Source organism: Sinocyclocheilus rhinocerous, unplaced genomic scaffold (assembly GCF_001515625.1).
Source record: "Sinocyclocheilus rhinocerous isolate Xijiao unplaced genomic scaffold, SAMN03320098_v1.1 scaffold4270, whole genome shotgun sequence".
NCBI lineage: Eukaryota > Metazoa > Chordata > Actinopteri > Cypriniformes > Cyprinidae > Sinocyclocheilus > Sinocyclocheilus rhinocerous.
The window spans coordinates 12,030-24,262 of NW_015630526.1; the positions used below are offsets into that span (position 1 = coordinate 12,030).

Below are 12,233 nucleotides of genomic sequence, written 5' to 3' on the forward strand. Positions count from 1 at the left end.
TTTTATAAAATGGATTTTAATTAGAGCTTATCTTTTAAATTATGCTTTTATTCATTTATGTATTCTTTAGATTTTTGTCATTGTCTTTCATCTCTGTCTATTTCATGATTGCATTGTGTATTTTTTTTGTGATTTGAAAATGTGTTTTTGAAAAGTGATATACAAATACATTTTCTAATTATTATTATACAGTAATGATGATGATTAATATTATTACACAATAATAATAATTATTATAGTACAATATAAGTCTAAATTATCCAGAGCAACTGGGAAGTCCACTGACACAGTATGATAAAAAAAATAAAAATGTGACAGGCATAATTACCAGTTGTTGCTCAAGTGCAGCTGTAGTGATATCAGATGCAGGCCCTGAAGGTCGTGCAGTGGTCTGGAGAGAGGTGGGAGTTGGAATGACGGCTGAGCTGGTGGTGGCAGGTGATGGACCAGAGGATGGGTCCAGTAGCCCATCGGTTGGATCCAAACCAGAATCTTCAAAGCCCTCATCTTCCAACTCTTCCTCTGTGCCTACATTTTCCAGCATATTCTCAGTCTCCTCTGAGTCAGGTTGGACATCCTGCAAGGCCCTGCCTGTCTGGCGGTATAGATAATCTATACCTATTAGCTCCCCTGGGACAGACAAGAAAATAGAATAGAGGAAAATTTACTTTTCAGAAAATTCATAAGATCATTCTATTTTATTGATATAGAAAATAGCCTCCTGATGGAAAGCTTAAACTAACCAGTGTAAACAGCAGGTGGCTGAAAAGAGGGGACAAGCTTCCTTCCAAGCACCTTGATACTGTAGTTGTTGACACAGTGAACAAGGTCACCTGAGTAGCTAAGCAGTGATGGATCCCCGACTGCCAGAGATGCAGCTTCACGGTCCTGGTTCCATCTGTAAAGGCCCTCAAGGAGGTACAGCTGGAAATTCAGGCTGTTGGCACTGGTTCCTTAAGATAGTACAATTATGAACAATATTGTTAGATTAACTTATTGTGTTTGGTTCTTTGACAGACTGTGTCAGCGTTTCCAGGATAATAATAATAACAATAATTATAATGATAACAGAAAATAGCCTCCTGATGGAAAGCTTAAACTAACCAGTGTAAACAGCAGGTGGCTGAAAAGAGGGGACAAGCTTCCTTCCAAGCACCTTGACACTGTAGTTGTTGACACAGTGAACAAGGTCACCTGAGTAGCTAAGCAGCGATGTATCCCCGACTGCCAGAGATGCAGCTTCACGGTCCTGGTTCCATCTGTAAACGCCCTCAAGGAGGTACAGCTGGAAATTCAGGCTGTTGGCACTGGTTCCTTAAGATAGTACAATTATGAACAATATTGTTAGATTAACTTATTGTGTTTGGTTCTTTGACAGACTGTGTCAGCGTTTCCAGGATAATAATAATAACAATAATTATAATGATAACAATAACAATACTACTACTACTACTACTACTAATAATAATAATAATAATAAAATGTTTAACTGCAAATATGTCATCTTGCTGATAGATAAAAAGTGATTCATACTGACCTGGAATGAACCTGTTCAGATGCAAGTGGAATGATTCAAGTGATGTGGTCCCTCTTGCACATCTGTAGTTTGGTAAGACAATGCCCTCCTTGGTAGTGGTGCCAGTTACAGTGTACAGGAGGACACCTGGTTCATCCTGAATGCACTTCACATGCTTCTTCTGGATTTGCCAGATGTGCTGCATCCTCTCGTGGTCCAAGAGAGGGACACCAAGATAGTCTCTGCCCTTTACCCCCATGAGCTCATTAAGAAGCAGTTCAATCATTATGATCGTCTGCCGCTCCCCTCTTGTCTGCCTCCTGCAGTGCAACGCTAGTTCCTCCTTGGTGATCTGCTGGTCCACTAGTTGTTCAGTGATCCCAGGAACACCTTCTCGTTTCAACTGTTCCCTCTTAGCTTGACGCAGCAAGGCAACATCTCCACTGTCCCACTCAAAAATGCAGCTTGACAGTCTGGACATAAAGATGGGGTAAAGAGGATGTGCATCCTTTGTACACCCAGATGCCAGTCGCCGCATGAAGTGGTATATGTCAAGCTTTACAACCAGGTCTGGCCACCCACCAAATCTTTGCTTTAGTTTTGTCTGTCCTGTGCCGTCCCGACAACATTCACAGTCAACATAGAGAAGTTGAGGAGGAGCCACACCAGCATTGCTGTACCTGCGGATGAGATCAGCAGCCATGGTGTCAAGAGCAGGACCATCCTGAGCAGTCAGGACACTGACGAGGATTTGGCCCACCTCATTACTCCCTTGGCAAGGCCTGATAGCTTCTTGGTGATCTGTGATCACACAGAAAAGACAGTGAATGCCTAAAGCCCAAATAAACTGTTTCTTTTATATGTAAAATACTGAAATAATACTGTTTTTTTTATATACAAAGCATTAATTTCATTTTTCATGTCTTTATTGCTAATGTTGTATTTTAGACTTTTGTTTGTGAGGTAGGATTTTACAGTGGCAAGAGTTACAAATATTTACTTTTTTTATGGAATCCATTTTTAATATATTGCCAAAGGTGGATGTTATGCTGGCTTTTATGTGATACATTCTGCTTAAGATGTCTCGGCCATAAAAAGCCAGCATCCACCGGTGGGAAGGAAAAGCCACTGGCTTAGGAGGTTCGTGGAACTTGACAGGGTGCAGGCTTGGCTGGACAACAAAGTCTGAGCATGCGCCAAGGTAGCGACAAACACGCTTAAGCCACTCCTCACTGTAATTTTCCATCACCTGCCTGACCAAGCGGCTGGGGCTATTACCTATTACCCAAGGTCCTCTCCCTCAGAAAATTGATCACCCGTATGTCACAGGCATATCTGTATTAAGAAACAAAGTGAAAAAGAGACCAAAAAATGGCAAACATTAAAACAAGCTAATTTATAGTGTGTTTGAATGACAAACATTTGTGACACATGCTAAATAATTTCAGTATACTCACCTTCGTGTCAGGACCAGTCGGAACTCCATTCTGTGTGCCAAATCCAGCTGGTCCAAGATGGTCTTGCTGGTGGAAATGTAACTCGTTTTACAACCAGCTGAACTGCACCAGAGAGTCTCCGTGATCATCAGGTAGTACCTATCCACATCCAAAACTTGGCGGGCTCTCTTGTGGGCTCCATAACCTGTGAGCTGTTTTCCACAAACCGGACAGGACAGCCTGACCCTCCAAAGGTGGTATGGCATCCACAAGAGAAGCCAGTGTCTGAAAAAAACGCTCTGGAGTGGGGGCCTGATGATAAATGAGCGCTGGTTCCGGTGGATCATACCACAGCTTCAGGTCAGTGCGCAGCTGCTTGTTCTTCCACAGAGCAGATGAAATCCACTTCTGATCCTGAGGTGGTATGGTCCCCATCAGCTTTGCAGGCAGCCAGCCAGGCTCTGAACCAGGAGCAGTCTCCATGTCAGCAGTAGGGTGAGCTGAGCAACCAACCACAGATGGAGCAGCAGAGGTGACAAAAAAAGAGGTGGCAGTGGCAGATGCCGAGGTCACAGGGGCAAGAGGGGCAAGAGGAGCAGAGGAGGAGGCGGGAGATGACACTTCCTTTATAAATAAAAAAAGGCAAATATATATATACATGACTGCAAGTCACTCATAAAAGATGCTTATTTGAAGTTAAGTACCATGGTGAAGAAAACCACTTAATTTAAGAGTTTCTCACAGCTCTAGTAGCTACCGATGGTATCGAGGAGGTGGTTGTGGACACAGGAGAGGGAGGAAGAGACAGAGTTGAGACAGTCTGAATGTACATTCTGGGACTGCGGGCAGGCGATGGTGTCCTCCTTGTCATGGCACTTGTGACAGTGCTGGACATGGCAGAAGAATAAGAAGTGCAACTGATGGGCTGAGAGAATATGACCACAGTTTACAACATTATATATAATATTAATCTGTCCTTATTAGGAATTACAGTAATGACAACATAATTTAAACATATCTTAAATAAATAACAGTAGCCTAACAAGAATACCCAGGCATAACAAGAATAAGAGTGCATAATATACGATTGTATTATACGATTGATTATATGATTGTAAAATCAAATTCAAACTGTCATTCTCTTTACATTACCTTGGTTGCATGCTTCCTGCCCAAATTTAAGTTTGGCTTTAAAGCGGCACCCTGAGACTCACCAAACCGTGGCTTTATAAACTGAAAAAAAGTTTTAAAAAAAGTCATCTTAAGGGGAGCCTTGTAAATTAAAATGCATATATTTGAATATGCTAGAATTTAAATATTAGTATCAGTAAATCCTCATTACTTACTGATGCCATAGTCAAAGTTGGCTTGTGGGGTGTGAGTCGTCCAGATGTTGCTGTCTGCCCCGGTGTTGCAGCCAATGATGCAACAAGTGATGCAGATGAGGGACCTGGTGTCATTGAAGAGGACACTGATCTGGAAGGCTACAGGTTAGGAGAAAAGAAAATGAAATTTAATAATTGTCACGTGTATGTTCCCGTTGAGTTCCTGTTTTCCTTATTTGGTCCTTCCTGTTCCTGTCCCAATGTAGTTTGATTTGTTCCAGGTGTGTCTCATTTTTAGTTATCCTCTTCACCTGTTTTCCCCTCGTCATCTGCCCTATTTAGTTCTAGCCCGTTCTATTCTCCCTTGTCTGGAATTGTTTGTCAACTCTTTGTGCTACGTGTGATTCCCTGAAAAAGATAATTCAACTCCTTTGTTTTGTACTCCTGGTCTCCTTGTTCCTCGCTCCGTGCTCTTCACACTACCACCAACCGTGACAGAATTCCAGACCTAAAAGTGACAGTAAGCGGTGCCCCTTCTACCCGTGTTTATTTTTCGTTTTTTGAATATTGTTTTTGTTTTGTTTTCCCGTTCGTTTCTCCCCGTCCAAATGGAGGAACGAGCGATGTTAATCGCCGTGGCTCAGGCAAACCCCGACCCTGTCAGTTATGTGAGGGCGTTCGTGCCGCACGCCCTCGCCATCTCCCTCGAGGGAGAAACCCTCGTGACGCTGTTTCGGATCGGGATAACCTACCATCGTCCCGCGGATCTCCCAGACACCACCAACCTCGGCTGGAAGGAGGCAGTCATCCGGTGTCTGGAGAGCTTCCGTTCCCGATCCGGGACCCATCTGCCGGCCGTTCCCAAGTCAAGTAAGCCGGCAGTTCCTCAGGCAAGCCCGCTGGACGTTAATGTGGCAAGCCCGCCAGACGTTAATGTGGCAAGCCTGCCGGACAATAATATGGCAAGCCCATTGAACATTAATATGGCAAACCCTCCATATGTTCATGAGTCCCCAGTGTCGGTTCCAGCCCCAGTGCCTGCTCCTCGTAAGCGCCTTCCAGAGCTCGCTCCAGTGTCTGCTCCAGTCCCAAAACTCACTCCAGTGCCAGCTCCTCGAAAGCGCTACCCTGATCCCCAGTTCAGCCCAGGAAGGGCTCCTGTTCCCGAGTATAGCCCACGGAGGGCTCCTGATCCCGAGTTAGACCCAGGAAGGGCTCCTGTTCCCGAGTATAGCCAACGGAGGGCTCCTGATTCCCCGTTAAGCCCAGGAAGGGCTCCTGATTTCCCGTTAAGCCCAGGGAGGGCTCCTGTTCCCGAGTTAAGCCCACGGAGGGCTCCTGTTCCCAAGTTAAGCCCACGGAGGACTCCTGTTTCCCCGTTAAGCCCAGGGAGGGCTCCTATTTCCCCGTTAAGCCCAGGGAGGGCTCCTGATTCCCAGTTAAGCCCAAGGAGGGCTCCTGATTCCCCGTTAAACCCAGGAAGGGCTCCTGATTCCCCGTTAAGCCCAGGTAGGGCTCCTGATTCCCCGTTAAGCCCAGGTAGGGCTCCTGACCCCCAGTTAAGCCCAGGGAGGGCTCCTGACCCCCAGTTAAGCCCAGGGAGGGCTCCTGATCCCCAGTTAAGCCCAGGGAGGGCTCCTGATCCCCAGTTCTGCCCAGGAAGGGCTCCAGCCCCAGAGCTCGCTCCAGTGCCCACTCCTCCAGAGCACCCCCCAGGATTCTCCCTTGCTCAACCATGGCCTCCTGAGTCCCCTGCTCCGCCATGGCTCCCTGATCCTCCCTGGAGGGCGCCCGCCCCCCCCTCCCTGATGGTACTGTTATGGCGCGGGATACGCCGTCCAGGAGGGGGGTGATCTGTCACGTGTATGTTCCTGTTGAGTTCCTGTTTTCCTTATTTGGTCCTTCCTGTTCCTGTCCCAATGTAGTTTGATTTGTTCCAGGTGTGTCTCATTATTAGTTATCCTCTTCACCTGTCTGCTCCTCGTCATCTGCCCTATTTAGTTCTAGCCCGTTCTGTTCTCCCTTGTCTGGAATTGTTTGTCAACTCTTTGTGCTACGTGTGATTCCCTGAAAAAGAGAATTAAACTCCTTTGTTTTGTACTCCTGGTCTCCTCGTTCCTCGCTCCATGCTCTTCACACTACCACCAACCGTGACAATAATAGAGACTACAACACCAACACTTCATAATTTTAGGAAAAGATTTTTGATACCTTTTGTTGGAGAGACTTTTGACTTTCAGGATCTGATTCAGACTGGGATGAGTGAACCCCCTGGATGCCGGTTAGAGCACAATAATTATATAAGGATGAGGACACCGGTGATCAGGTTTATGGAATGTATTGATAGGAGATTATCAATGACAGGCAGTAGAGGCATTAGTCTGGAACACAAGAAATACAATAAAGTATAATGAATAACTAACAATAACTAGGCATATACAATTATAACATCCATTGGTAAATAAAGACAGCCAAAGCATACTAAATCCTCATCATTAACATGGTTTTGTGAAATATACAATCCAAGAAGGGAAAAAAGGTATCACATTGTACATTATAAGCCATAAGCGATCATCTGACATGATAAACATCACTCCATATATGGATATAATCGCGGCACATCACAGTGATCGCTCGTTTGGCATCATGAACAGCTCGAAATGTCAAATCACGTCATAAAGGTATCATTGAAAACCAAAACAGTGATATACATCTCAATAAAGAAGAAATAATCACATATATAACAGCATCCTTAAGCTCAACCGACAGAAACAACGGCTGTGGGCATGTCTGGACGTGTGTGTATGACGCAGTTATAAATAACTCAATACCGATCTCCATAGACACAAAAATAAAGCAAACAGGCTTACTTGTAGGTCAATGACTAACACCTCAAAGTAACTTCTGCAGGAAATATCAGAAATAAACAGGAATTAACGTCCATTCAGCGTTCAACAACAGCAGCGGCTCAACTCACGAGACTACTCAGCCGGATGATGACATACAATATCAGAATAAAAGCTCTCTCTTAAAGGAGCCTTTACAACAGCCGCCCCAAAGATGAGAATCATCTTTGTAATCAGGAAAGACGACTCTATGCTGGAGGGTTAGAGACTCCAGGATCATCTAAAGGCAAGGTTGGTAGGACAACCAGTCGGGCCACTGGTCGGGTATAGATCTGATCCTTGATCTGCACATCTGCTGATCTGATATGACCATCGGGACTGAGATGGGTCTGAATGACTTTACCTACGGGCCATAAACCTCGGGGCAACTGAGGGTCAACAATCATGACGTAGGTATGCACTCGGAGGTCAGGAGGCAAGGCTTGCCATTTCTGCCTGGTCTGCAGACTGGGAAGGTAATCACGGATGAATCGGGACCAGAATTGATCGGCCAAGATCTGAGAATGTCTCCATCTTCTGCGACTTAACATCTCGGATTCTGGGTAAATGACTTGAGGTAAAGATCCATCCGGCCGCCCCATGAGGAGACTACTAGGGGTCACTGGGTAGGCATCGGCCACGTCGGAGGACACGTAACCCAAGGGTTTTGAATTAAGGATAGCCTCGACTTCCAACAAAACTGTCATCAGAACCTCTTCAGGGACAGACTGGGAACCCAGAACGGTGTACAAGGCTGACTTGACAGATCTCACTTCCAACTCCACCAAAGTGAGGGGCTGATGGCGGATTAAAGCAGAAGTGGATCTTCTGGTTTGCAAGATGACACTGCAGGTCAGGAGCTAAGGCAGCATATGCTTCGCGCAACTCCCGCTTGCCTCCACGAAAATTGGTCCCTCGATCCGACCATAACTGCGCTGGGGTGCCTCTCCTAGCAATGAACCTCCGAAGGGCCATAAGAAAGGAATCCGTACTCAGGCTAGGGAGTAAGTCTAAGTGTATGGCTCTAGTGGTAAGACACTTAAACAAAACACCCCAACGCTTCTCTGTACGTCTACCAATCTTGATTAGGAAAGGACCGAAGCAATCCATCCCACATGAATGGAAGGCAGGCTTGTGAAGCTGAAGGCAGGCAGAAGGTAGATCAGACATCTGAAGCACGGAAGGCTGACCTCTCCACCGGCGACATTCCGGACAGGTATGCTGAAACCGTCGAACAGCTTCACGGCCTCGTAGGATCCAATAATGTCTGCGTATCTCCGCAAACAATCGCTCTGATCCAGGATGATGCAGCTTGTTGTCATAATGGCGGATGATCAGGCAAGTAACTGGATGTTTGGGGTCTAAGACTACAGGATGGAGAACAGAATCTGCGAGGTCAGCCACTCTCCTCAAACGACCACCCACTCCAATTTAGCCATTATATGGATCCATCTCAGGAGCCAAGGTGACTAAACGGCTACTAGGTTTCACTGACTTTCCAGATTCTAACAGGTGGTAATCTTCAGGAAAAGATTCCTGTTGGATGCGTTTAAGGACATGGACTTCAGCACGACAATAATCTGTGGCTTCTGGAACTATGCCAGAATCTGGGTCACCTTGTAGGTCTCGGGCAGTGACATCCAGCAGGTCTATCTAGCAGGTCTATCCAAGTGGGGTAATTCCATCTATCAGGGTGGCTACAGGTGGTCGGTGAAGTAGTTACTCCACAAAAGGTAGACTTGCGCAACTCTGCTGGATCTTCACCAGGCTCAGAAGTACGAAGGACCGGCCATTCTCGAGGGTCAAGGAGAAGGAAAGGGGGTCCTTGGGACCACCGGTTCGGGGAAGTAAGGTAGGAAAGAGATCTCCCTTTCGTGAGGTCATCGGCAGGGTTATCGGCAGATCTAACATAACGCCAAGAGCACTGATCAGTAAGCTCCTGGATCTCAGCGATCCTATTGCCAACGAAGACTCTGTAGCGACAGGACTCTGACTTTAACCACTGAAGGACCGTCGTAGAATCTGTCCACAGCACAGTAGACTGGATCGTCAAGGTCAACTTGTTTGCCAGCAACTTCGCAAGCTGTGCTGCGACTAAGCTCCCGCAGAGCTCCAATCTGGGAATGGAGTGTACTCTCTTAGGGGTAACACGGGAACGAGCGATAATAAGGTAGGAAAGAGATCTCCCTTTCGTGAGGTCATCGGCAGGGTTATTGGCAGAGCTAACATAACGCCAAGAGCACTGATCGGTAAGCTCCTGGATCTCAGCGATCCTATTGCCAACGAAGACTCTGTAGCGACAGGACTCTGACTTTAACCACTGAAGGACCGTCGTAGAATCTGTCCACAGCACAGTAGACTGGATCGTCAAGGTCAACTCGTTTGCCAGCAACTTCGCAAGCTTGTTTGTTCCAAAGGTGCTTAACGATCACTTTCGCATGGGTTGTGTAAGGAAAGAGCAGTCCCAGAGGATCATATTGTGTAGCAAGGACCCTGTAAATATTCCGCAAGGTAGGGGTTGCATAGATCACGGGTCTGTGTTTATAGGACAAGGTGTCGGACTGCCAATTCCAACTCAACCCTAATGTGGACTCAGGGACGTCTGCCTTCTCCTGCGTTAGGGTATGTAGATAAGCTATGGCTCCGTAGGCTTGCTCAGAGGCATCTGAGAAGATGTGGACCTCGTGAGTAACTCCCTCAGTCCTAACTGCAGGAGGGACATAAGGCCGAGGAAGAGAGACACTAGGAAGGCAGCGAAGTTCTTCTTCCCACTGCATCCAGGAATGGAGAAGATCAGGAGGCAGGTTGGGATCGTCCCACTCTCTCTGTTTGTTCCAAAGGTGCTTAACGATCACTTTCGCACGGGTTGTTTAAGGAATGAGCAGTCCCAGAGGGTCATACTGTGTAGCAAGGACCCTGTAAATATTCCGCAAGGTAGGGGTCGCATAGATCACGGGTCTGTGTTTATAGGACAAGGTGTCGGACTGCCAATTCCAACTCAACCCTAATAGGCTGAGCATGCTGATAACTGGATGTCAGGATCTGTGAGCCATCAGGACGGACACGGTCACCACCAGGAAGGGTAACACATGGCTGAAAGGACATGGACCAGGCTGGAACAGGTGTCTCCACAGTGCGGAAAACATCAGGCTCGGAGATAGGTCTGCATCGAGGAAACTGCACCTCATACTGCTCTAGGTAGGCTGGAGGACGAGTAAGACGCTTAGGGCGAGCTCCGCCAACAATCTCCTCATCAGAGTCCATCATATCAGAAAGGAACACTCATCCGGCTCGAAGGACCACAATGTTGGAGAGACTTTTGACTTTCAGGATCTGATTCAGACTGGGATGAGTGAACCCCCTGGGTGCCGGTTAGAGCACAATAATTATATAAGGATGAGGACACCGGTGATCAGGTTTAGGGAATGTATTGATAGGAGATTATCAATGACAGGCAGTTAGAGGCATTAGTTTGTAGGTCAATGACTAACACTTGACAGTGAATCATAAGAATGTGACCCCTTTCAATATGATATAGCTTTATGTTTTATGATTGTACAAATATCACTTTATCTAAATTTACCTTCAGATACATGTCATGCCACTTTCTCTGGCGGGGTGCCGGCCTGTTTCCTGCCTCAGAAGGCCAGACCCCTACAGCAGCAAACTTTCGCAGGCGCGACATCCACTCCTCGTCGCCCATAGCCCTGTGCTTTTGTGTTTGGAAGCCATCTTCCATTACTAGAGTAAATAAAATTGTAACTATTAAATTTAAATTTGTAACTATTCAGTACATAGTATAACCATATACGTGGGTAGTTTTAACTCACTACTATAAAAATCCTGTATATAGATAGCATTTGTAAATCAGCAAATTCTAGCACATTTCACCTCAGTGTATAATATATTAATACATAGTAGTATAGTAGTAGCACATATAGAAGTAATTTAGTACAATCATATTAAGTTTATTATCAAACTGTAAAAAGTGATAAGTTGACAACTTAAAAAATGTAGGAAACCCGTTGCCTTAAAATTATTAAGTAAATAATAATTTTAAAAAATAAGTTAAGTGAATTGTCAAGTTCACTTAACTTATTTTTTTTATTATTATTTACAACGGGTTTCCTCAATTTTTTTAGGTTAAGTCAACTTATCACTTTTTACAGTGCAGTTGGTAAACACAAAGTCTCCTGTTATAACAGGTGCAACACCTGAATACAACACAAAACTCATTCATTTTGGGTGTTAAAAGCGAACACAATATCAGGCATTGCTCCAACGGTATACCAATGCTATAGACTACTAATTATAACAATGTAAATCGTTTGTTTCTCTGTCGAAAATACGTTTCAGCTAGCTCCATTCATTCATTCATTCATAGATGGCTAGCGAACTAAATAAAACAACACCTTACCTAAAACAATGTAAAAGTTTATTTAAAAAAACTATTAAATGTTAACTCCTATAGGGTTTTTCTTAGTTTTAGCTAGCTAGTTAAATTGAGAAATCCATATGGGAGCAGAAGGTCCCGATGCAAGGTACGTAATGATCCTTCTTCTCCTTCAGGTCTATCTGTATATACTGGAAGCTCACCAACCCGACGTACCACTATGTAAGCAGATGGCTCCCATTTATCAGCAAGCTTATGTTTTCCCCCGCCAGTGAACCTGCCTCACTAAAACTCGCTCGCCAATTTTCAAAGTAGAATCAACAACATGTCTGTCAAACCTTATCTTGTTTCTTTCAGCATTCTTGAGTGCATTGCTGGCTGCAAATTGATAGCTCTCCTCAAGGTGTTTTTTCAGTTTTGACACATATTGGGTGTGTGACAGTCGCTCGCTGGTGGTAGGGAGACCAAAAGCTAGGTCGATGGGGAGGCGGGGCTGTCTTCCGAACATTAATTCATAAGGGGTGAACACTGTTACTTCATTTTTCGTACAATTGTACGCATGAGCGAGAGGTTTAACGAAGTTACACTAGTGAACTTTTTGTTCATCATTCATGCTACCTAATATGTTCCAAAGTGTCCTGTTAAACCTTTCCACAGGATTACCACGTGGATGATAGG

The 12,233-nt window shown here is 45.3% G+C and overlaps 1 pseudogene; it reads right to left on the reverse strand.

The window, feature by feature from the left end:
- Positions 1-251: 251 nt before the first annotated feature.
- On the reverse strand, positions 252-4,425 carry LOC107740405 (uncharacterized; annotated as a pseudogene).
- Between the last annotated feature and the right edge of the window lie 7,808 nt (positions 4,426-12,233).